This window comes from Crocodylus siamensis, chromosome 3, assembly GCF_052110815.1.
Source record: "Crocodylus siamensis isolate JL-2025a chromosome 3, ASM5211081v1, whole genome shotgun sequence".
NCBI classification, from domain to species: domain Eukaryota; kingdom Metazoa; phylum Chordata; order Crocodylia; family Crocodylidae; genus Crocodylus; species Crocodylus siamensis.
Window position 1 is genome coordinate 208,151,498 of NC_143397.1, and position 24,128 is coordinate 208,175,625.

At 44.5% G+C, this 24,128-nt stretch overlaps 1 protein-coding gene across 5 annotated transcripts in view; it reads right to left on the reverse strand.

Moving 5' to 3' along the window:
- Positions 1-20,700, reverse strand: part of PAG1 (phosphoprotein membrane anchor with glycosphingolipid microdomains 1) — a 182,241-nt gene extending 161,541 nt beyond the window's left edge. For 3 of the 5 annotated variants that reach the window (XM_090040234.1, XM_090040233.1, XM_090040235.1), the window contains exons 1-2: positions 20,259-20,698; positions 19,618-19,711 (exon numbers count right to left, since the gene is read on the reverse strand). The gene's annotated coding sequence lies outside the window, so the exon portion shown is untranslated. Of the gene's footprint in view, positions 1-19,617; positions 19,712-20,258 lie in introns of all 5 variants that reach the window. The other 2 variants (XM_090040237.1, XM_090040236.1) reach the window with 1 other exon arrangement.
- Between the last annotated feature and the right edge of the window lie 3,428 nt (positions 20,701-24,128).

Here is a 24,128-nt window from a genome sequence, read left to right on the forward strand (position 1 = left end):
AGCAGGCCATAGCCCCTGCTCCGAATGCTGCCATGTCCGCATCCCCGCTGCCTCCCTCCCCGAGTACCATGCCCCCTACCCTGGCTGGCCCCGGCCCCAATCCCTCCCTCCCCCACACCCCTTGCCTCCCCTGCTCCCTGTTTAGTTTATGGACAAATCTCTGATTTGGCTGAATCTTTTCCGAATCAGTTTGGAGGTGTCCAATTCAATTTGAAGTTTTTAATTGGTCTCCTGATTGGATTGGATTCCTCCAAATCAAATCGGCTACCAAAGCTTTGCACACCCCTAACACACGCTACTCTCCACCTCACAAACAAACTAGGCAAAGCTCTTCGGTGAGAGCTGCTCCTATATGCATCAACTTAAGTTAACAGCAGGGGTGTCTATACGAGACACTTTGAGTATAGTAGGCGAATTCTACAGCACATTAGTGCAGTGGGCAAAACTGATGCTAATGCATTAATGTGCCATAGAATTAGTCTACTGTTCATTAGCGTCATGAAAAAAGCATGTGCCATGGCTAGTGGGCAGGTACACCGATTACAGTGCATTAAGGTAGTACCTGTAATTAATTACAGTTACTAAACTTAATGCATTGTAATGAACATGTAGACAAGCCCAGAGATACATATATTAGTGCCAAAGGATTTAATAAATGCTTCTCTACATTTTAAATAGGCATGGAATTCTGAACGCTGGCCATTTCTGCACAGTTTTCTACTAAATTTTAAATTTAGAAGAAATAAAAATAATGATTAATTAAATCTGAAACATTAAAATCATTATTTTTATTAAATGCAGTACATTCCATGTATTTTTTTTTTATTTCAGAGTTATACTTTAGACTTAAAGACTCTAGTGGGGGGCAAAAAGATAGTCATTTAATAGTTTTTTAAATTTTACCAAGGTTATTAAGTACACTGGCTGCAATCTGACATAAAAAAGTAATGCAGTTACAACATGGAAGGGCACAGGATGCGGGCGCAGCAGCTCTGGGAAGGGGGGCTATGCCCTGCTCCCACTTGCCCCCATCTGCCTGGAGTAAGCCGTGCCTATATCCTGCCCTGGCTGGACAAGCGGCAGCAGGCCATAGCCCCTGCTCCGAATGCTGCCATGCATGGCACTGGATGCAGAACTGAGTTGGCTGAATCTCAGATTTTCAGATTCATAGAGATTTAAACATTTCGGGCACCTGTATACAAGTACTGAGGCTGCTTTGGCACACTGGAATTCCAGCGCGTCAGAGCAGACTTAATTAATTGAGTCTGCTGGAGCAAATTGCCATGCTCCAGCAGCCTCCTGTATCTCATGTATCAGCATCCCCGCACTTAAAAATGGTGGCGGGGCACTTGAATTAAAGCTCGTTGAATGAGCTTTAGTTCGAGTGTCCCTGCCACCATTTTAAAGTGTGGGGACTGATACACGAGACATTGTGTTGCTTTAATTAGAGCATCTCTCAGAGCCGCTCTAAGTAAAGCACTGACACCCCACCCCCAGAGCACACGTAAAAGTGCACATTGAAATTTCATTTAAATCCAAGCTGAGATGAGCAACAATTGTTTTTAAAATATTCCTGCAAAAGAGAAGTCTCAGAAGATACTCTTTCAGGAAATTCTGACACATGGTGTTTATGAAATGAAATATGGTCCTTGGCACCCAGCTGCTACTGAGTGAAGTTGACATGATACTTGTTAATTTCATGGCTGCCTACTAAAGGATAAAAGCAATGAGACAGTCTCACTGCTTACTCAGTAGAGGACTGACAAATATCATGTCAACCTTATTCAGAAACTGACAAGACTTCCAGGCTCCAGAGATCCAGGGCAACCACACTGTGGCCATGTCTACATGTGCATTTTGCTGTGGAGTCGACTAATGAGCAGCAAAGTAAAGCAGCACCACCTATATGGGCAACGGTACCCGGCTACAGTAAACTAATTAACACCGCCATAAGACAATACTGTCAGGGGCAGTACTATCTTAGCTGGAGTAACAAAAAGTAACTAAGTGCGATTAAATGCATTTGTGGATTCTGACTGCAGGCATACATTATGCCCAGCCAGTAGGGGCGAGACTCCTGCCTGCTGCCTACCCACAAGGCTCTGCACTTTCAGCCTCATACCCTCATACCCTAGCCAGCCCCTCTGCTGCCTGACACCACCACCTGGAGCTGGGGGCAGAGCAGGACAGGAGCAGCTCTGGCATAAACTGCTCCACCATGGCTTAATTTGCTGCTGTTCTGGGCACACATGTAGATGCTACACCCAGGAATGGTTTACTCTGGCTCAAACTGCTCTGGAGTTTTTATTGCTTAGAATTAATTGCACAGGTAGATATAGCCCGTGTGGCCAAACAGGCCAAGATAGCCCACTGGCTCACTGACTTCTACAGGGAGTCGAACCACATCTAAAGCCAGGGCTCCCAGAGGTTGGAAGCTTCCACCACTAAGACAGGTAACTTAGAAGCCCTGGGGTCCTTGCCTCCGGCACAGTCCACATGGCAAGCCTGCCCTGCAACTGCACAGCCTAGAAGCCTGGACAGTTCCATCATCTGGACTGCTCTGGGACTATGAACTCTGAAAACCTGTCCCGGGATCTCCAGGTTCCTAGCTTACAGGCCAGGCCCACAGGCTCCTGGAAGTTCTGTGGTCCCAAGCTCCACAGCAGCCTGCACGATGGGTTAATGTAGACCAGGTTCCCTAGCAGTCCACCAGGAGATCTGACAGGAAACAAAGCAGAGCTCCAACAAACACCCAATTGTAGCTCACTAGATGTTCAACTCTGAAATATTTTGGTTTGATGAATAGGTATTTTCTGACAAAACTTTGTTTTGCCATAAAGTTCCTGATCACCTTTAAGTAAGTCAGGAGACATGGTGAGGCCTTTCCCCTGGAAGAGCTATGCCACTGACTCAATGCGTCAGGCTTTCACTTCTCGTTTATATTTCTGGCTTTCCATTAACTTGTTATGTGGCCTTAAGCAAGCTGCTACACTTTGCTGTATCCTCACTTCCTCTCCGTCTCTGTCTTGTCTATGTAGATTGTAAACTCTGCCAGGGCAGAGATAATCTTAATCTATAATTGTAGGTGCCTAACATAACGGTACTTCACGTTTGGTACCATATTAGAGATTAAGGCCTCTAGGTACTATCAGATATGATTCCCAAAGACATCTAAGTGTGAAGATTGAAATTCAGAGGGAACTGGCCATTTAATTCAGTTAGATCCTTGGTGGGGGGAGAAGAGCATGATAAATCAAAGCCTTAAAATACAGTTTCCTCATAACTACATTTTCAAACTGTTGCCCTTGTGCTTATAAATTCTGAAGGTGCATGTCTTACATGCTACATCTGTAACATTTTTTATATTTGTGGCACAATGATTTGTAATCCTATTAACTTTCTAAACAATTATGAAAAATACATTAAAAAACTGAGCTTGCCTAACTAAAATCTGAATGCTAGTCTAATTATTTTCAGCTGGGCTCCTAGATGTGATTAGCAACCACAAACATTATAACAATGAGCATTTTGCATTGCAAAGAAACATAATCAAATTCCACTCAAACTCAAGACAAGTCATTGCCTAGATTCTAGTAGGTGTCAAACCAGCTAAGGTTTATTGAGGGCTACTTTTCCTTGAAGGAGAAATTAGCTGCAGCCACATTTAGATGAGAAATCTGGGCTCAGGTATAACACCCAAATATAGGAAACCCAATACCCTGCAGCAAAAATGGAAGACAACAGCTTTAGGTAACAGTATCATCATAAAACAGTCCTACATCAGCCCTTTGGGAAGTTCTGTCAACTAGTGGGATCTTATTAGTAAATGCTCTATTACATGGCTATTCAAATATTGCAGACTGAGCCTCTTTTTACCACATAGGATGTATTGTTTCTAGGAATTTTATTAAATTGATTGAAATATTAACTATTCATATTTACCCATATTTGTCCATCAAACACTAGGAGGCTGGGTTGTTTCTGTTTTTAATTTTAGCAGCCTGTGTATTTCATCTAAGTGTTGAATAGAAGTTAGCCATATAGCTAAATATTTGTGTGTCTTCTGTTTATTTTGTTGGGAAAAGGAATTTATGCATCAGCTTTCCATAGCAACCAGGCCTCATAATTTCAGGGACCATTCCTCTAATTTGTGCCTTTCTCCAAGGAGAGGCTATCAGTAATCTAGCAGCTACAAGCAGATCATGGATTAATTCTTTATTTCTCTGAATATGTCTATTTCACTAAACAGCATTAAGAGAATTACCAAAGGATCATTTGGTAGTAAATACCAAGCAATCCATAATGGCAGGTTCTGAATCATGTCCCAGTACTCTGATAAGCAGATGTGCCCAAATATAGATTAAATATCTTTTTACCACAATTTCTCCAACATTTGCCCCTATTTAATCTTTTTTTTTCCTTTGTTCAATGGAAGGTTTATGTATTTTTTTATGGCTATGGACTGAGTAAAAAACTATGGACATCAAGATCAATCCATGAAAATTCAAATAGAACGATGCATATGAATTAAGGTTATGAAATTTAGCCATCATTTCAAGAAATGCAAATATCAGAGAACGAAATCTTGCTTCCACTTAAATAAAGTGGGTTCTCCTCTTGAGGTAATAACTGAAGGGGGAGAACAAACGATGCATTAAGATTTCCCAGTCAGGTGGAACCCACTGCAGTACACATTTATATTAAATACCGGGGTAAAAAAACATTTCCCAAGAACCTTATGGATTTCATATATTCAATTTCTTGTAAGTAAAAGTTTTCAAAAAAGTTTAAATCTCTGGCAATATAATAAAGGCAATAATTAACCTATTTTCAACATATTTGACACATCTGGATAGCTAAGTAATAAAAATAAATGTGCAACATACAAGCAAAAATTTCTGGATACACTTTTAACTAAATACAATGACTCTTTGATTCTTGTAATAAGCTGACTTTGGTTTAGTAATTTTAAAGTTTCAAATAATGTCACAAATTATTTTTGCCTTGAACTGAAAATTAATCAGTACAGAACAGCCTCATGACTGGACACATCAGGAGAGTAATAAGGGCAACAGAATTAACTAACAAATCAGTCAGGAAATGCTCTCTATAGGCTTCACTTAACTGTAGATGTAAAGAACTTATTCTAACCATGCCTGGCAGACATGCCTGTCCAGGATATGTAACACAGTGAAGACTTAAAAGAAATATCCAGTATTCAAATGGTCTCTGGCTACCAAAAGGTGGGAGAAGAATACCATCACCAATAGGAAACCATGCATTACAACACAACCTATCATGCTAATTTTTTAAAATACTGTTCTATGACACAGCTAAATTAGACTCCAGTTATAGCTTCAAACCTGTATGCACTTCAAATGGCTTAGTGCTGTAAGGCAGCCAATTAGGACAGCTAATACTCTGAGAAAAACTGAACTATAAAATAACTTCATGTTACAATCAAACATTAAAAACAAAATTAAAATGTCTAATGTTATGTTCCTTTCCAAATACCTCAGCCATTTTCTGTGCAAATCAATATTGCACAACTCTGAGTTATTTCTAATGTGTTAATTCATTTTTCATGGTTTTGAAAGACTGAACCACAAATTTCCTTCCTTACAAAATTTTTACATGATACAACAGTTTTACAGTTCCTTAAAGTGTAAAACAAGCTTTTAATATCCAGTTTACTTTTTCTGCATTTCCTTTCCCCTCTCCATTGACAATCAGATCTTAATATTTCAAAGTAACAAATTATTAATCTAAAAACAACCTAGCCCCAAAGTAGCCCACTGTCTGCTCAATTATCTTACATTTAACAACTTAATCTCCAATAATGCTAAATTTAATTAAACCAACCTATATGCTAAGTTAGATCCAAACAATGTATTTTCTAAAGCAGAATCATTACCAAGCAATGTACTACTTTGATTTACCACTTGTGTGTAATATGAAGGAATATTTTACAGGCTCTATTTGGAAACTATACATAAATTGCATGAAGTGAAAAAAAGTCACATTTTTGTTCACAGCTGGGAGCCAGAGATACATTCACATCTGGACTTATAACACTGCTTGAAGTGAAAGTTTAAATTATTTACCAAGGGTGAAAGTATTCTACAAAATCTGTGTACTTGATAACTATCATATTCAGCTACATATGGTGCTTCTGGTTTTTGTAACAAGATTATCCTAGTTATTTGGATGTTGATACTTGCACTTTACCTAGCACAATAAATTTGCTACATTATTGATTCATCTAGGAGCAAATCTACTCCATCCACATAAATGAGCTCTATTTCACTACAGTGAAAAAGAATGAAATTTGTCCCTAAGTTTCAAAGGACTGTTTTCAGCATGGCTGTTGAAAAAGCCCTCATGTAGCAGCTATTCCAGCATATATGGGAAGGGAAGTAGTAATCACAACAGCATAGGGTTAAGCAACTTTTTTTAGTCCATGGATACAAACATGGGCATGGACAAATGCTCACCCAGAGCAGTTTCAGCAACAGGGGATGTTGAGAAGGGGCGGGGGCTGTGAGCATGGAACCTGGGCTGGTACCCGGAGCCAGGGCCAGTGGGGCCCAAGATAGGACAGCAAGCAGCACAGGTTCGTCTCTGACACATAGTGCTGGAGTGGCCAGAGGTGGGGTGGGGAGAAGCAGTGGCAGCGGTGAGAAGGGGCAAGTGGCAGGAGTGCAGGGCCCAGGCTGGCGGGGCAGCAGAAATGCAGGGTCCAAGCCAGTGGGGCGGAAGGAGTGCAGGGCTCAGGCCAGCCCCCAGACCAGGACCAGCGGGGTAGCAGGTGATGCCACAGCAGCTGGGCAGGGAAGGGTGGTGAGAAGTAGCAGAACCAAGTATATTTATTTATATTAATTTCTATAGGCGAATGGGTTTTGCTTAGCACATGTCCGCTTAACACTCGTTTTTTTCGGAACCGATTAAGAGCATTAAGCGGGGGTTGCCTGTAACTGCTTCTCACCAGAATATCTGCATACTATCTAGTGAACAGCCTGAGGTCCACTAATAGCTACATTTTTGCCACAGAGCCTCTGGCTCTTCACTTTTGGGGCAGAACAAAGCTCTGCTTAGATGAAGTTGAATTTGTTTGATTTTGAACAGGTGGTAGAACATAGTAGACAGATGACTTCATGAATATTTTCCCTTATGTTGGAAAAGCTCTCTCAAAGAAGGAGATTTTATAACATTCCTCAGGATTCATGGAATCCGGCAGATCAGGAAGACCTTTTCACATCAAGTTTCTCCTGAACAGAGAATTTTTTTTTTTCTGGCTCTCTCATATTTTCTAATCTGCATTGTCCCAGAAGAGTACAACCACATTGGCTGTTCATTGACAGCAGTCTGCTCTCTAAAGTACATAAGACTTGATCCTGCTGCCCAACAGCACTGTTTAAAGATTACAAGCAAAACTTCAACCTGACTACAGAAATGGGCCAAGCTATATTTTGTATTTACCCATAAAAATATCCAGCTGAGAAAATATTTGCAGAATCAAATATTATGTTGGGAACCAAAAGAAGAGCATGTAGTTAGCAGGAAGGGGGTGACTGGATAGAGAAAGAGGTTACAGAGAACAGGATACTTCCCTGCCCTCAAAACAATACTTCAAGTCAGCAATCTGGAAAAATAAGCTTAAAGATCTCCCAGAGCAGTTAATCTTCAAAAACTAACAATATGAACCCTCTCCTAGGAGCTTAGGACTGGAAGGAACTTACTGGGTCTTCAAGTCCAGTCACCTTCTGTCCCAAGGAATATCATCATGTAGCCCTTTTCATGAATAAATCAAGATCCAATTTAAAACTAGTCAAGTTTCTAGCCCCAACAACTCCTACAGGAAGGCTAATCTAAAACCTCAGTGTTCTAACGGTTAAAAGTCTACTAATTTCCAGCTTAAAATTTATTTGCAGCCAGTGTATACCTACTTGTTCTTACAGTACACTGTCCTTTAGTTTAATTCATTCTTTTCCCTTCCTAATATATTTAGACAGAGGAACCCTATCTCTTCTAAACCTTCATTTTGCTAAGAAGCTAAGCTCTTTTCTTCTCCTCTGTCTGATAGTCTCTCTAATCTCCTCAGTTTCACTCATTATCCTAGCTCTCCTCTACATGTGTTCCAATCTGAGTTCAGGCAAGATTCTTTGAGTAGATGTGATATCTTTTATTAGACCGAGTAGTTGGAAAAAAATTGACAAGCTTTCAGGCACAGGCACCCTTCTTCAGGCGTGGGGAGTCTCTGCTGTTCTGAGTCTCCAAGAAATGAAAGAAGCTAAAAGTGTGGCAGGATGTCAGTGAACATGTAAATAGGTAGAATTAGAAAGACAAGAAGTGAGGCAGAGAGGTGAAGCAGAGGGGAGGGTGGGGGGAAGAGAACGGGGAAAAAAAGGCTGAAGCTATGTTTTCCCTGGCAGTGAAACCCCTGCACCTATCTCCATGCAACTTGGCAGGCCTCATGCCCTCAGAAGGTGCTACCATCCCTGCTGTTTTCATCCAGATCTGCTTTAATACACACATGACACAAATTTAGCTTTCATCCATTTAAGGTACAGTTTCCCAGAAACCCCTGCAATTATCTCCTTGAAACTTGGCATGCTTCATGTCCTCAGAAGGGGCTTCTGTCCCTGCATGGTTTACCTGAATCAGCCAAAAAATGACAAAGTTATAGGTCTCTCAGTGATTCTCCATTATACTCGATGGCCAAATCTCCGAATCTCTCTGAATCAGTGCCAAATCTTCCAAAGTCTATTCGACCAAATTGATTCAGGACAGTAATCCGAATCGAATCACTATCTGCTGAATCTGAATCTGAATCAAATACTTCCCTATTTGCACAGGCCTACTTGTTGGCTGAAGGTTCTTTTGAGATTAGTAAAGTGGTGGTCACAGGTATTCTCCTCGCTGCAAATTCGATGGTCTTGAAGAGCCTGGCTGTATATTACAGCTTTTTTGGTGTGTTTGGGGTGATTGATGGTTCTGTGTAGATATGTATGCTGGTCTCTGGGTTTCTTATACATGGTGGTTTGAATTTTACCATCTTGGATATTGAACATGGTGTCCAAATAGGAAATGCTGGTATTAGAGTATTCAAGTGATACTCTGATGGAGGGGTAATGATTGTTGAGTTTTTGGTAGAAATCAATCAGAGACTGCAGGGTTTCAGTCCAAATGATGAAGATGTCATCTATGTATCTCAGGCATATTAAGGGTTTGATGGTGCAGTTCATGAGGAAGTCCTCTAGGTGGGTCATAGCTCAATAACCAACACTTCCTCCAGACTATGGCTTCCTCCAGCTATAGGCCCCAAATGGCCCCACAACATGCCAGCCTTATTATGGTCCACCTAGAAGACTTACTCAGTTGGTCTTATAAAAGATATCACATGTAGTCAAAAAACCTTGCCTTCTTATGTCCGTAGACCAACACAGCTACAACCAACCCCCACCCCCAATCTGAGTTCAGCTTTGTTGAATAGACCTGATTAGAACCATACACAGTATTTAGATGAGGTCTTATCAGTGCTTTATAAAAGGGTTTTAATACTTCCTTATCTCTACTGAAGATACTGTGACTGATGCATTCTAGAATCGTAATTGCCTTTTTTATGACTGGATCTCATTGGAAGCTTATCATTACCAAGTGATCAACTTGCATACTTAGGTCTTTCTCCTCTTCAGGATTTTTCAACTGATAAACTGAATTCAATGATAGAATTCATATTTATTTCTGATCAATTTTTTTATTGGATATAGAAGTAGGCATCCTGACCACGATGCTAGGAACTAACATTCTAGAGCTCTGCTACAATAAAAGCATGGTATGCCCTGTCTGGTGGACAGCTCAATCTTTTTATTTGTTTGAAGTGATATGAGAGTCTTATTTTTCTTCATGCAAAGTAGAACATATATTTTTTTAATAGATAGGTATTATTTTCTTTTTTCTTTTGATTAAAAACAATATATTTTAAAGGTACAAATCCAGAGGAGAGCGTAGATATACTCCTTTGCAGGACAGCAAAGATAGGCAGAAGAGCTGGAGCTGTGAAGCCTGAAATTAAAATCTGGGATTTATGTTTTTGTTACTCCATAAGATTTACTGTCAACTGGATACTGCATATAGACAAAGCTTTCACTTTTTAATTAAATAAAAGTAACTTCTGGAACCTTACACTAAAGTATCCATAAGAATTGTTAGGGTCCTTTCTTTATTACGTGACCTGAACACTTATTTCCTGTACATTAACAGTAGATAGAATATTAAATTGATAGCAAAATTTAAGAGCCTTAATGATCCCCCAAAACCTTGGCAAAGAACTTTAAAATAATAAAGTCATCAATAAGATGACCTTATTTTATTATAGCCGTGCAATTTTTTTCCTATGAATATAACATAAATTGCTAAATTAGATCACAAATATACTTTATTAAGTTTAGACACTAAAAAGGCTTTCAGCAAAAAGGAATTTTAATTATTATTTGACTGAAATAAGGTCCCAATCCTGTAAACCTTACTCATGTGGGGTATCATTGCTCATAAAAATTGTTCCATTGTAATTAGAAGTACACCAATACATTGGTCTGATATTGGATCAACACTGATATAAAGAAAATTGATTGTATCAGAAATCAGCCTGATGTGGCTGATAATTTCACTGATAGATTCCTGTGTGCATGCACAGGTGCAGCACAGCACATAGGTAGCAAGGAGCACAGCCTGGCAGCTTGGAGAGCTGCATGCAGCTGGTAAGTCTGGTGTGGTGGAAGGGGAGGGAAGGGGTATGGGGAGGACAGATCAAGGCCCCCGTGAAGGAGGGAGGACTAGGGCTGGGGCTGGGGCAAGGGCTGCCTAGCCAACGCGAGGCAGGTGCAGGACGGAGCTGCAGCTTGTCTAGGGGCACGGGAGATGGGGTGTGGCTCCCATTGCTGCATGCTGCTCATCCAGGAGCGACTGGTCTGGCAGCTCCCACTTGCTGCTCCCACCACTCATCTGGGAGGACATGGGGGGAGAGGGCATGTGGCCCTGGATCTGCATTGGGGTGGGATGGGGTGGGGCAGGCTGGGGCATGGGCTGCGTGGGGCTCTTCCCACCCCACTTTGCACAGATCCAGGGGCTGCCCTGCACAGACCTATGGGCAAATGCCCCTCCTCCCCCATGTCCTCCTAGACGAGTGGTGGGAGCAGAGGCAGGAGCTGCCGACCATCAGCTCCTGGACAAGCAGCCCCAATGCCCCCAGACCTATGGGCAAATGCTCCTCCTCCCCGATGTCCTCCTAGACGAGTGGTGGGAGCAGAGGCAGGAGCTGCCGACCATCAGCTCCTGGACAAGCAGCCCCAATGCCCCCAGACAAGCCATGCACTTGCCCCAGCCTCTGCCCCAGACCCAATCCTCCCTCATTGCATGGGCCTTGATCTGCACCCCCCATGCCCCTTCCCTCCCCACTCCCTTTCCACCACACCAGACTTACCAGCTGCATGCAGCTCTCCAAGCCGCTGGGCTGGTATCAGAAATCGGATCAGTATCAGCCGATATGCCTCTTTAAAAATCGGCTATCAGTATCAGCCCCAAAAATCTCTATTGGTGCATCCCTAATTGTAATCAAATGAACTACTTGTGAGGAAAGATTCTTCACAGTAGTAATAATTTCCAAATTTAGGCCCTAATATTGCAATTACAATTGCTTTAGCACACCAACTAAATCCTTTATTTGATGTATTATATTACTGAGTATTTGACATAAATATTTCATTGATTAAGAATCCATCATAAGAACTAGTCCTGCAGTATTATGAAAAGAAGGCTTAAATACAGTGTCCAAATGGTTCTTCTCATACACCAAAACAATACATTTCTCCACAGGACAATAAAATATTTATCCTTTGACATGCATTTCATTTATGCTGTATTGGGTGCCTTTTGCAAGGAATACAAGCTGACTTCCACCTTAATTAAAGCACTACCTTTTTCTCCCTGTGAATCTCAAAAGAACAATGAGCACAAGAGGTGATCATTCCAAGAAGTAATGAAGAGATTTTGTTTCAGTGGATTATCAATTATTTATAAGTAAATTCCCAGATGAATAGATCCAAAGCTGAATAGCTTTTTTAATACCTTTTTAATGGTACAGTATAACCGTACATGAGCCAGTTTGGCTGACTGCCTATACAGGTTACGAAGTTAAATCTGAAGTTTTATTAATAAATGACTATTGAACTCTCTCAAACAAAGAATCTAAACACCTAAAAGCTACCCTGAAAAATTGTTTTAGCATCCAACAGTGTATTATTCCCCTGTCTGTATAATTCCTTACTTTCAGAGCATTATAATGCCACACATTCATCCAAGGGTAAAACCTTTGTTTCAATATGCAAAAACTTTTCAATTTATAATCCAAAGAACAAAACAAAAAAGTTAGTCTGCCAGTTGTCTGGACAACATATTCATGTCCACGTACATAAATGCAGTTATTTTTCATTTTAATTTTGCAGTTATTGGATCATTTTCATAGACTCATAGAAAATCCTTTGCCCATCTAGTCCAGGGGTGGGCAAAATGGTGGATCCAGCCTGTGGCAGACTCCATTACCAAGCAGCCCCCATGGCAGTGACTCCTTCTAGCTGCCACCACTGGACCAGAGCCGGTGCCTGGGCACCTCAGTCTATCCTCCCCACACACACTGACAGGGGCCGGGACCTGTGTGGAGAGGGTGCATGGCCATGAAGCTGGGTTGGGACTGCAGCCAAGAGCAAAATGGGTGCATCCCCCTGGTGGAGACCCCAGGAACTTGTGGCAGTGATGGAGCGGGGCTGGGGCCAAGGTTGGGATTTTGGTATGCAGACAGATGTGCGAACCCCAGCCTCACTCTATCCTGGGGTCTTCTCGGTCCTGCCAGCCCATCTTGCTCCTGGCTGCAGTCTCATCCCAGCTTCCTGGCTGTGTACCCTGCCTGTGCAGGTCCCATGCCCTGTGAGGGGTGTGAGGCAGACAAACCAAGGTAGGTCCAGAGGAGCTGCATCCAGTGGGAAAGGGCTTAGTGCAGCAGCGGCCGCCAAAAGGATCTACTGCCACAGGGGCTGCTGGGAAATGGAGTCTAGAGCAGGCCAGATCTGGCCCACAGGCTGGATCTTGCCCACCCTGATCTACTCCAAACCCCTGCTCAAAGCAATATCATCCCCAACTAGATCATTCCAGCCAAGGTCTTGTCTATACATGTCTTAAAAACTTCCAGAGATGGAGATTCCACAAGCTCTCTGGGTAACCTGTTATACTGCTTTACTGCTGTCATCATGAGAAAGTTTTTCCTAATCTCTAAGATTAACTTCCCTTGCTGCAACTTGATACCATTGCTCCTTGTTCTGCCACCACTGATAACAGTGTAGCTCCATCCTCTTTGGAACCACCTGTCAGGCAGTTGAAAGGCTGCTATTAAATTCACCCTCAGTCTTTTCTTCTAAAACTAAATAAGCCAGGTTTCCTCAGCCTTTCCTCAAAAGCAGAGATCTGGGTTTTCCATTTCCCATGGAAAAACAGAGAAAACCATGGATATCCCGTTTTTATCAGGGAAACCTGTGGATGTCCTGCTTTTGCAAAGAGCTCTGCAAGTGACAGAGTTCCAGCCTGCAAGAGCTGCTTTCAAAAAAGGTGGGAAAGCCCCAGCCCTGCCCAGAGGGACAGCGGGAGGGGAGGGAGAGGGGGAAGGGCAGAGCCTGAGGCTTTTAGTCAGTCCTAAGGCTTGGGTCAGGCTCACTTTCCTTCTTGAGTCTGTAAGGTAAGTGGGGATTGGATGGGGCTGGGGGGAAGCTGGCTGGGGGCTGAGGGATCAGGGAGGTGTTGGGGAAAGACACAGAGTACCCGGCTGGCTACACATGGAACATGAGAGGCTTGATTAGCCCAACCTGCTTCAGCGCCTCCATGTGCAGCTTCCCTTAAGGGCATGGAGGAGCTGAGATGGGTTGGGCTGATCAAGCCGTTCACATTCCACGTGCTGCTGGCTGGGCACTCCAGCAGACAGTAGTGAGGTATTGGGGGAAGCCCTAAGTGGCTGCCCAGCTGGCAGTGCGTGAAACCGGAGCAACCCTGCAGTGGCTGCCACCACCCCGCCCACTGCTGCTGTGCCCCACTTCACTTGACTGTGGAGCCATGCAGCTGGCAACATGAAAGCAGCATGGCAGCGGGGGCACCAGCAAGGTGGCGGTGGCTCTGTAGACAAGTGGCGCAGCTGGCTGAGTGGGCTGGGGGGGGTCTCGCACACAATAGCCACCACCACAGCTGCCATGCCCCATGCTGTCTTCCTGTGGCTGGCTGCATGGCTCTACAGGCAAGTGGCTCAGGGCAATGGTGCCCCTCCATGGGCTGCACACAAGCCACTCGGCCGGCTGGCTGGGGGGCATAGTCTCGCATGTGGTGGCTGCCACCATACCACCGTCACCTCTGTTGTGCCCTGTGGCACTTGCCTGCAAAGCTGTGTGGCTGTAGAACTTGCCCACCAGGCCATGCAGCTGGTTGTGGGAAGGCAGGGTGGGACGTGGCAGTGGTGGCAGCTGCTGCATGCTAGGCTCCATCCCTCCCTAGCCGGCTGCTCCGCTTGCTTGCAGAGCCACCACTACCTCACTGTGGCCGCCGCTGCTTCCATGCCCCAAGCTGCCTTCCCATGGCTGGCCACACAGCTCCGCAGGCAAGCAGTGTAGGGCACGGCAGAGGTGGAGAAGGTGGTGGCGATGGTGGCTGCTGCATGCAAGCCACCCCCACCCTGGGTAGCTTGTGTGCAGCCTTCAGAGGGGCACTGCTGCCCTTGCCCCCCCAGCCCTGTACCTGGGAGCAGGAACAAACTCCCCCCCATTCTCTATCTGCCCCTCCAGCATCTTCTCTTCCCCTCAACACACTTACCTGTTGGCGTGTATGTGCGTGCATGTCTGTGCGCCTGTATTTGGGGCTGTTGTGGGGAGAGTGAGGGGCACCTCTAGGGCCAGGGGAGATGGTGGGGGTGGAGCTTTAATTTTAATCATGGATTTTGGGGGTTTTATCAGAATTTACAATTTTTACCAGAGAATTTGCAACTTTTTATCAGGGTAAATCAGGATCAGCAGGGATTGTAAGTCATGTGCCCCAGCTCTTAACCATTTTCACTGCTCTCTACTGGATTCTTTCCAGTCTGACCACACCCCTTCTGTAGCGCAGGGCCCAAACTGGACACTGTACTCCAGATGCAACCTCACCAGTGCCATGTAGAGCGGAATAATCATTTCTCTCGGTCTGCTAGCAACACTCCTATTAATGCAGTTTATTATGCCGTTAGCCTTCTTCTCAACAAAGGCACCTGGTTGAATCATTTTGCTGATACCAACAATTTTGAAATTAGTTTTTTGAAAATAATTGAATGGAAGCTTGAAGATTGAAAACAGACCTCTACAAAACATAACAGGAGGTTTTCAGATTTGCGAAAATTTCTACTGAATTTTATATGTGTGCTCATGCATGCATGTGTGGACACACACATGCCCTTTTCAGCCATCTGCAGGAACTGATCCAATGTTCAATGAAGTGAGTCATAGCACGTGCGTCTACTCGTTCATTAATGCACCATAATTATGGTGTATTAAGTTTAGTACCTGTAATTCCTGTTACTAAACTTAATATGCTGTAATCGGTACTACTGAGCATTAGAGCTGGTGCATGCAATAGAGTAATTCTACTGTGCATTAACATGGGTTTTTCCCGCCACACTAATGCGCACTAGAATTAGTCTTTTGTGCTTGTAGCATCTCATTTAGACATGTTCAGTATCTCAATTTCAGTGGTATTGGATTAGGCTCCTGGAGGGAAGAAAATATTTTTTTAAAAGGTTCTGCGCTTCACTTCCTTCCTGGATCTTCCTCTACATGCTTTCTTCAAAAAGTAGGGATTTGGAGCGAAGCACACTGGGCACAGATTGCTAAACTGCAGGAAAATTAGGCACTTTGTATGAATCCCAAGGCAACTGAAGGAGTGAGCCAATTCTTTCAATGTTCTCAGACCTTCCCTGATCTGGAGCAATACTGACATTGGATTCGTCTCTAATACCTCTATGACTGGCTTCACAGTCTCAGCTGAAGAGTTAAGACATTGCCCTGTACCATAAAAAAACTGCTATTTTGAAACCTATTATATATCTGTTGGTAAAAGTTGATAGGGCACGTTGTGTATTTGGATAAAAGGTGTTATATTGTTGACAGTAATCATTCTTTGTTATTACACACAATTAAGGAACATCTACATTTATTTTATCACACTGGTAGAACAAATGGCTCTTGAAGTGAGATGACAGTAGCTTTATCCCAGTCAATTTAGATTATCTGTCAGTTTTAGGTAAAATAAATGGAAGCTATAACTACAAACATTTACATAAGAGAGAAACACGGGTTGATGGACATTGATACATAAGTGTCATCTATTTTTAAAACACAGGCTACACCTACATACATTTTTTGATACAGCTATGAAATCAATGACCTGCACAAAAACAGTCATAATATTGTGGCCATTCATTTCTTATTCAGGAAAACAACTTATGGAAGAGTTATCTTAGGGAACTATGCTGGAGCACAGATGGTTATGTAAATGGCATTTTAGGTTAATCTCTCAACTCCATATTCTTATTAGAAAGAAAATAACAGAATCTAATTTTCTTCACAGTTTCTATGAGCAAATAGATTGTAACCCAGTGCTGAGGAATTGGAACAACCAGACACACTGAACCAACAGACATACTGAACAACCAGACATACTGAAATAGGTAATATAGAATAGCATTTGACAAGAAGTACATTTTTATTGCCCACACACAATAAGACATGGCCTCAGCCACCATTGGCAGGAATCCCAATGTTACTTGGTACATGTATCTCTTTGAAATCAAAGTATTACTCTCAAATTATGTAAATATATACAATGACACTAATGGAGAGATTTTTCTACTATACTCTTGTATAGCATACTTCCAGGCTTCTGGACTGCTGACCTTCATCTTTCATAGGAACTGTTCCCTCATCTTTTTTAAAATGAACATTCCTAACACATGACCCATCAAGGCTGTAGAAAGTTCATGTCCCAATAATCTGTTCCTGATGTTTAATTTAACATTTATTCATATTACACAAATGAACAAGAATAAACAAAACGTAAGTGACAGCTCTTCAAGGTATATCAAGCACTGAACTGGGAATCAAGACCTCTTGTGAGGTGTTAAACTCAGTTCTTTCACTGATTTGTAGTTTCTGGCATTAAACAAGTCACTTATCTTCCTGCCTCAAGCTTCCTTCTCTGTAAAGTATACTTAATACCCACTGACCTTGCAGGGCTCTTGTGGGAATTAATGGGAGTATAAAGTTTTAATTATCATCAAGTAAACCTCAGTACAGCATCACTTTTGCTTTTCATTGCCTTCATAGCACTGTGGTTTGCTGCTACATAAAAATCAAATATTCAGACAGAAATCCTTTCCTTCTACATAAATCCATCCACTGAATGACTTGATTAACAAGAGAAAAGGTCTGCAGAATTGTGGCAAATATCTTTACGCAATTAAGGCCTTGATTCTATAATTGATATTACTCAAGAGAACTGTTGTGTCCATATGTATCTCACTGAAGGACTCTATGCAAGCATGGTAGTATGGATGCATGCTATCAGTTGTAGAATGTAAGACTTTACCATGGGCTGCTCTGGAGTACATTTGTTGATTATTTGAAGGATTCATTGTTTCTACTACATAAGGTATTAAAGTATGCTTAAAAATGTACCCGGTCCATTGACCTTATCGATTTTCCCCCAGAGTTCGTAGTTACAAAGCATACATCAAACACGTAACAAAATACATTTATTTGCCAGTCTCTCAGCAAAGCTTTAAAACAATCCCCAAATGTTACCCTGTTCCACCCATGAACGTCAACAGAACTTCACCATTAGCCTCCATGAGCCGAGGAACAGGTCTGTTAACTTCCTCGTAGGTCAATAAAACATGCACAACCGTAGACAAAAATGTGCTCATTAGCTACCTGCCACTAAATAGCTGGCTAGGAGAGCTTGACTGCATTTTTGTGGATGTCGTAAAACAGTGGCTATGTTCAAAACACAAGTTTGTTCTAGAGCATGGGGCATTTTCTTTTGAGATTTAGAATCCAGATGGTATAGTCTATCAAATTAAAATAATTTTAAATGGTAAATTAAGTTTGCAGCTTAAAGGATGGAACAGCATTTCTCTAGATTCAACATATAAACTGAAAACCACATTCGCATTAAGATGCCTTGCAATTAAGTTTATGAGGAGCTCTGGGTTTTGAAATGTATGAAAACACAATTTTACAAAAGGCAGTAGAAAACAAATGTAAACTAGTTAAGGGTCAGATCCAGCAACCTTTACTCAGGTAAGCAATACCACTGACTTCAGGTCACCCTCTTATTTATGAGCAGGAGGTCCAAGTCCTTATTTCTTACTTTACAACAGCTCTTATATTATTAAGATATTATTATATTATAATTATTATATTATATTAACCTAGCATTGTACTGAAATACCCAAGTCCGTCACCGGCATTTAAGCGGAAGAATAATTCCCTGTACTAATCCTGTAAAGTGCCAAGTATATTTCAGTCAATGTCAAACAGGAGCTGAAGCCACTCATCCCTTCAAGGAGATGCCAGGATTCTCAATAAGAGCTGGACCCCTGTTTAAACAAACATCAGCTATGAACAAACAACTTTTACAGAAAAAGATGGAAACTTCTCTAAATAAATGGTTTACAGATTTTCATAATCTGTTCAGTCACAAATATAGTAAAACTTTCATTTATGAAACTATTAGTGTTCAGTTTGCTCCAGGTGTGCACCTTTCACCTTAGGTTTGTTTTTTGAATTTTAAATGTAACATAAATAAGTTTGACAACATAGTACATCCATTTATGCACTGGATGCATGGAATGGTTTTTATTGCAATAACTTCACTAATAGCCACTGCTGCAAACAGAATCCAACATGCTGAGAGGTTACGGGGTAATGGAAAAATTATCATAAAGCCATTAAAATCTGTGTGTCCCATCTAAGAACTTCTCCCTGCGTTTCATAAAAAATAACCCTTATTTTGTTCTAAGTCTAAACAAACAGAATATGATATTATAGATTATTCTATAATATCATATAGAATATTGATATTCAAGTCTAAACAAACAGAATATGATATTATAGATTAAACTAAACTGAAAGAGGGATCCTGGGGGGAAAAAGGGGAGATCTTTTGCTGCTTTTTCTTCATTTGTTGCTTAATGACTCAGTGTTATTTCAGTCCATTCCCTTCTAAATTTAATCAAGTCTTCAACACCACTGATGATCTATTACTCTCCTCAAAACCAAATCTCCAGGGGACAGATCAGAAAGAAAGGTTAAAGAGCTCTATCATTCAAAGCTTTACAGCTCAGGCTCCTATAAATCACTGTTTGTTTATTCAGATAATTGGGTACACTAGGGCATGTAACTTCCAAGCGGCAGATCTTTCTGGTATGACTGCCCGCTAAGCTTCCCCCGCGGGAAACACTCCGCACATGTATGTGGCATGCAGAACCCGCGCACCTACCGCTTGTTGCATGGCTTGGGGAAACAGAGCAGCGCTCCCTTTCCAAGGGCTTCCGGGGCTGAAGAACAGATGCCGCTGTGAGACAAACGGGAATCTGCCAGAATGAAAGAGGATTCGAGTTAAAATACAGTTAAGCTTTGGGCTCGCCGCATAAAGGAGGACGGGGAGACTGCCCGTAGCGGGTCCCCGGGGTGGGGGCGACGGGGACATGCCCGAGCCGCCCGGGACCGCGCTGCACCTGTGACCGCTCCCCGCTACGAGCACCGCTGCTCTTGCTCTGCCCACCCACCCGGCGGGTCCCAACCTCCTTTCTAGGCTGGAGGCGGCCTCTGGGGAAACGCCAGCGCTGGGTTTTCTGGACTGCGGGCAAATAACAGAGCTGCCAAGAAACACCCCGGCGGGTCGGCCCGCCTTCGATGCTACAGACCCCCGCGGGGGGCGGGGAGGTTTGAAGGCTCTGTGGAAAGGTGCTCGAGGCACCTGGCGGTCCCCCGGCCCTTGGGACTCGCCCTCAGCCTCCTCCGCCCGTGGGACCCCGTGCTGCCCCGCACCGAGCCCGCCGGCAGCAGCTCGGGCTCGGCTCGGGACCTCCGGCGCCCGCGCCGGGCCCCCCGCAACTCGGGCAAGTGCCTGCAACTCACCCCGGGCGCCCCCCGCGCCGCGGCTGCTGCTCCGGCTGGGCTGGGCTGCGCTGCGCTGCTCCGCGGCGGCGGGGGGCGGCGGCGCGGCTGCGGCAGCCGCAGCTCAGCAGGCGGCGGAGCGCGGCCGGCCCCGGGCTGTGGCGCAGGACCCGCCCCGCCCCGCCCGCAGCCCGGCGGAGGAGGGCGGGCAGCAGCCGGCCCCGGCCCGGCACAATGACAGCGGCGGCGGCGCGGAGGAGGAGGAGCGGGCGGCGAGGGCAGCGCAGGACGGCTCCGGCAGTGCGCATGTCCCCTGGTCCCGGCGCCCAGCGGCGCGGCCGCGGCCGGGGGCAGGGCCCGGCGGCGCGTGGCTCCCGCCCGGCAGCCCCTGGCCGGCAGCCCGGGGGGCGTCTGCCGCGGCAGCTCGGGGCGGGAGGGCCCCCGCGGGCTGCCCCGGGACGCCCGACACACACCGCCCCCCACCCCGTGCGCCCGTGTGTGGCTGCGTGCACAAGCGCGGCTGTATGTCGTGTGTTTCCACACGCCCGTCCACGCGCCATAGCATGCTAGAGAAGCAGGTCTGGGAGGGGCCTCGGCGGTCACCTAGTCCAGTGCTTCTCAACCTTTTCTTTTTCCTACCAGGACCCACCTGTAAACACTGGTGGCCAGTGCCCCGCACTCCCAACCTGCTGCCCCCAGGCCCCAGCTCCCCCAGGGTGTGTGGGGCAAAGGGTGGGGGAGGTGGGACATGGGGGCCCCCAGCAGGCTGGAGCGCTGCCAGAGTGCAAGGTTTCCCGAGTAGTTTTTCTCTTTTAAAAAGAGAATCTGTTTTTAAACTGTGTTTGTGACCCTTTAGTATAGTCTTGTGACCCACAGGTTGAAAAACGCTCATCTAGTCTCTGCTGAGATAGGATCATCCCTATCCAAACCATCCCATACGAAGCATCTACTAAATCCTGGGTAAAAGGCCCATCAGCCCTGACACAGCACGGACTTAACACCCTACCTTGACACAGGGGACCAGCAGTAGCCCTGCTTCAGGGGTGTCAAAGTCATGTGACCCACAGAGGGCTTGTCTACAGGCTGGATCAGCCCATGGACAACACATCCCCCCACGTGCCAGGTCCAGGACATGTGCTGCATGCGTTACTGGAGCCAGAGCAGCCAGGGTGGTGGCACATGTGACACAGGTCGGGGCCCTGTGCATGGGACTAGTGCAGCACCCACCACATGTGGCTGTGGGTCTGCTCTGAGACCCAGTGGCAGCATGGGGGACCATGTCTTTGACACTATTGATACGTTATTGGGGTGGATGTGGGAATATGTATAGGGGCTCATTGTGTGTAAAGGCACACTATTCTTTCTCTAAAATAGTTATCCACACCCCATATACATAAATAGTAATGTGTGTGTATGTGTGTGTGTACACACATATCGATATATAGTCTATATGTGTAGCTATCTTTCTATGTATAGTAGCTGTAGAAGGGTACCATATGGCCCATCTTGTGCTAAGCTGTTGAGTGCTCCTATAAATATTTTACTATCCCAACCATTCTCAAGCTGTGGGTAACTCTCTAGTGACTTGCCATCAGTTGTCTGAGGGATGTGTGTGTGGGTGGGATAGTATAAACTGCTTCTAACCACTATCCTCATCTTCCAGAGTAGCAGATTTGTCCAATAAATAGGCCTCCCCATAATCCAAAATTATGCTGCAAACCATTATAAAATGAACTATGACCAATTAACTGGTCTCAAAAACAACACTTTCAAACTTAGTCTATTGATGAAAAAAATAGCACTGCATAGTATAAGTGAGTAAATGGATTCAGGATAGTTATCAATATCTGTTCATGTTGGTGTCTGTAAGTGAGAGAAAAAATATTTTGTGATTAACAACATGCAAGGGCAGAGGAACTTTAAAGAAAAAGAAACCCCCCATGATAACAGAGGCAGAAAAGGTTGCAAATAAAAATAGCTCACTTAGATTTGGTTGACGTTTTTTTTTTTAAGCTTCACAGTGGCACGGTAAAATACTCTCCATCCCCAGAAAAGTATGCAATTATGCAAGGACTGGATCAAACACATGGTGAATTCAATTGACAGACTTTTATTAATATCAGTACATTCTAGACCTGCTCACATTCTCCGTGATTTTAACCCAAAAGTTACAAACATCACTCTCTACCCTATGACTGAGCCTGATGCTTTAACTGATGCTTAAAGAACAAAGGGAGTATATACAGAGGAAAGGTTTACCAGATGTACTGGTATAGTTAAACCAGTAGAGAAGAAAATCCTGCTATGTATACTCTTATTTCAAGATGAGTGACTTTTTTGAGTTACTTTGAAATCCTTTGCAAGCAATGTAAGGTAGCCCAGAAAAAGACACCCTTAAGCCACCATTAAAGTGGCACAGAAAACTGCGTGCTTTCACTAATGCGTATTAAAGTAAGCTAATATGCCTTTTTCTAGTACCTCACAGAGGAGGTACTAAATTTAATGTGCATTACCAGAAGTCCATTAATGAATGTGTAGACCCACCCACTATGTGCTTTTAAAATACAAACAGTTTAGTTATGTGTTAAGTGCCATTCGAATGTTGCAAAGTTGCTCCCTTTCAGACAAAGATTGTATTAACTTTAATAGGACACAGCATTCCAATGATTTGCAACTGTTGCAAGTGAAGGTTTGACTAGACCTTCTGGTCCTCTCATCCTACAGCAGGGGCGGGCAAAATATGGCCTGCGGGCTGCATCTGGCCCTCCAGGCAAATCCACCTGATTGATGAAGCCCCTCTGTAAGCCCTCTATAAGCCCTGGCCCTTGCTTCCCCTCTGCAAGCTGGCATCCCCAGGCAGAAGGTACAGCTCTGGTTGCTAAGCAACCCCCCCACCCCCACCCCAACCTGGCCTGACCTGCCCCAGCTCTGAGCTACAGGGTGCTTGAAACAAGAAGCCTCTGCCTGGCAGAGCTTGTGCCTGGTCACCTTGAGGCTGTTCCCAGCCTCCCAGCCTGCAAGTGTGGGAATTCAGATAAGGGCCCCACTGGGCATGGGTCAGGGACTCCCACTGGGGGAAAGAGGGCCAAGAGTGCGGGGACCTATGTATTTAAAGAAGGACTTCTTATTGTCCTTAATCTGGGAAGCTAGTCCCAGTTCCATCTCTGCCTTGGCCTTCCTGACTGCCCCCCTACATCCCCGAGCAGCCGCAGTATAGTCATCCCTGGTGATGTCCCCTCCTTTCCATTGGGTGTACGCTTCCCTTTTAGCTAGGAGACATTCCCAGATGCTTTTGGTGAGCCATGGGGGCTTGTGTGCCCTGCTGCTCCCTTTGATCCACGTTGGGATTACCTGTCTTTGGGCTTGGAGGATCGTTTGACCAGTAATCTTTCCTGCCATGGCAGGGGGTCGGACTAGATGATCTACTCAGGTCCCTTCCGACCCTAGAAACTATGACCTGCATGCTGTGGGTTGGCTCTGCACACTGCTATCACATGCAGCTGGCGACTGGGGCAGGAGAGTGGGAATTGTGGCTATGGAACTGGGCAGGGCTAGCCCCAGTAGCTGCCACCACACCCAGCTCCAGGGACTCATACTCCGGGGACTCTAGGACCCCCCACCTCACACACACACACACACACACACACACACACACACACACACTCCCCACCCTACCATCAAACACACCCTCCCACAGCCCCCACATACACTTCTACCCCCTCCACCCAAACCACATACCTCACACCCACTGAAGGCTAAACTACCACAGATTGCCTTTCATTTCTGCAGGGTAAGACAGTGCCTGTGCAGTTACCACAAAGCAGATGGTACACAGTAAAACCCCACCTTCCTTCCTTGCCTCACATGCCTATGTCCTACAATATTCCAAAG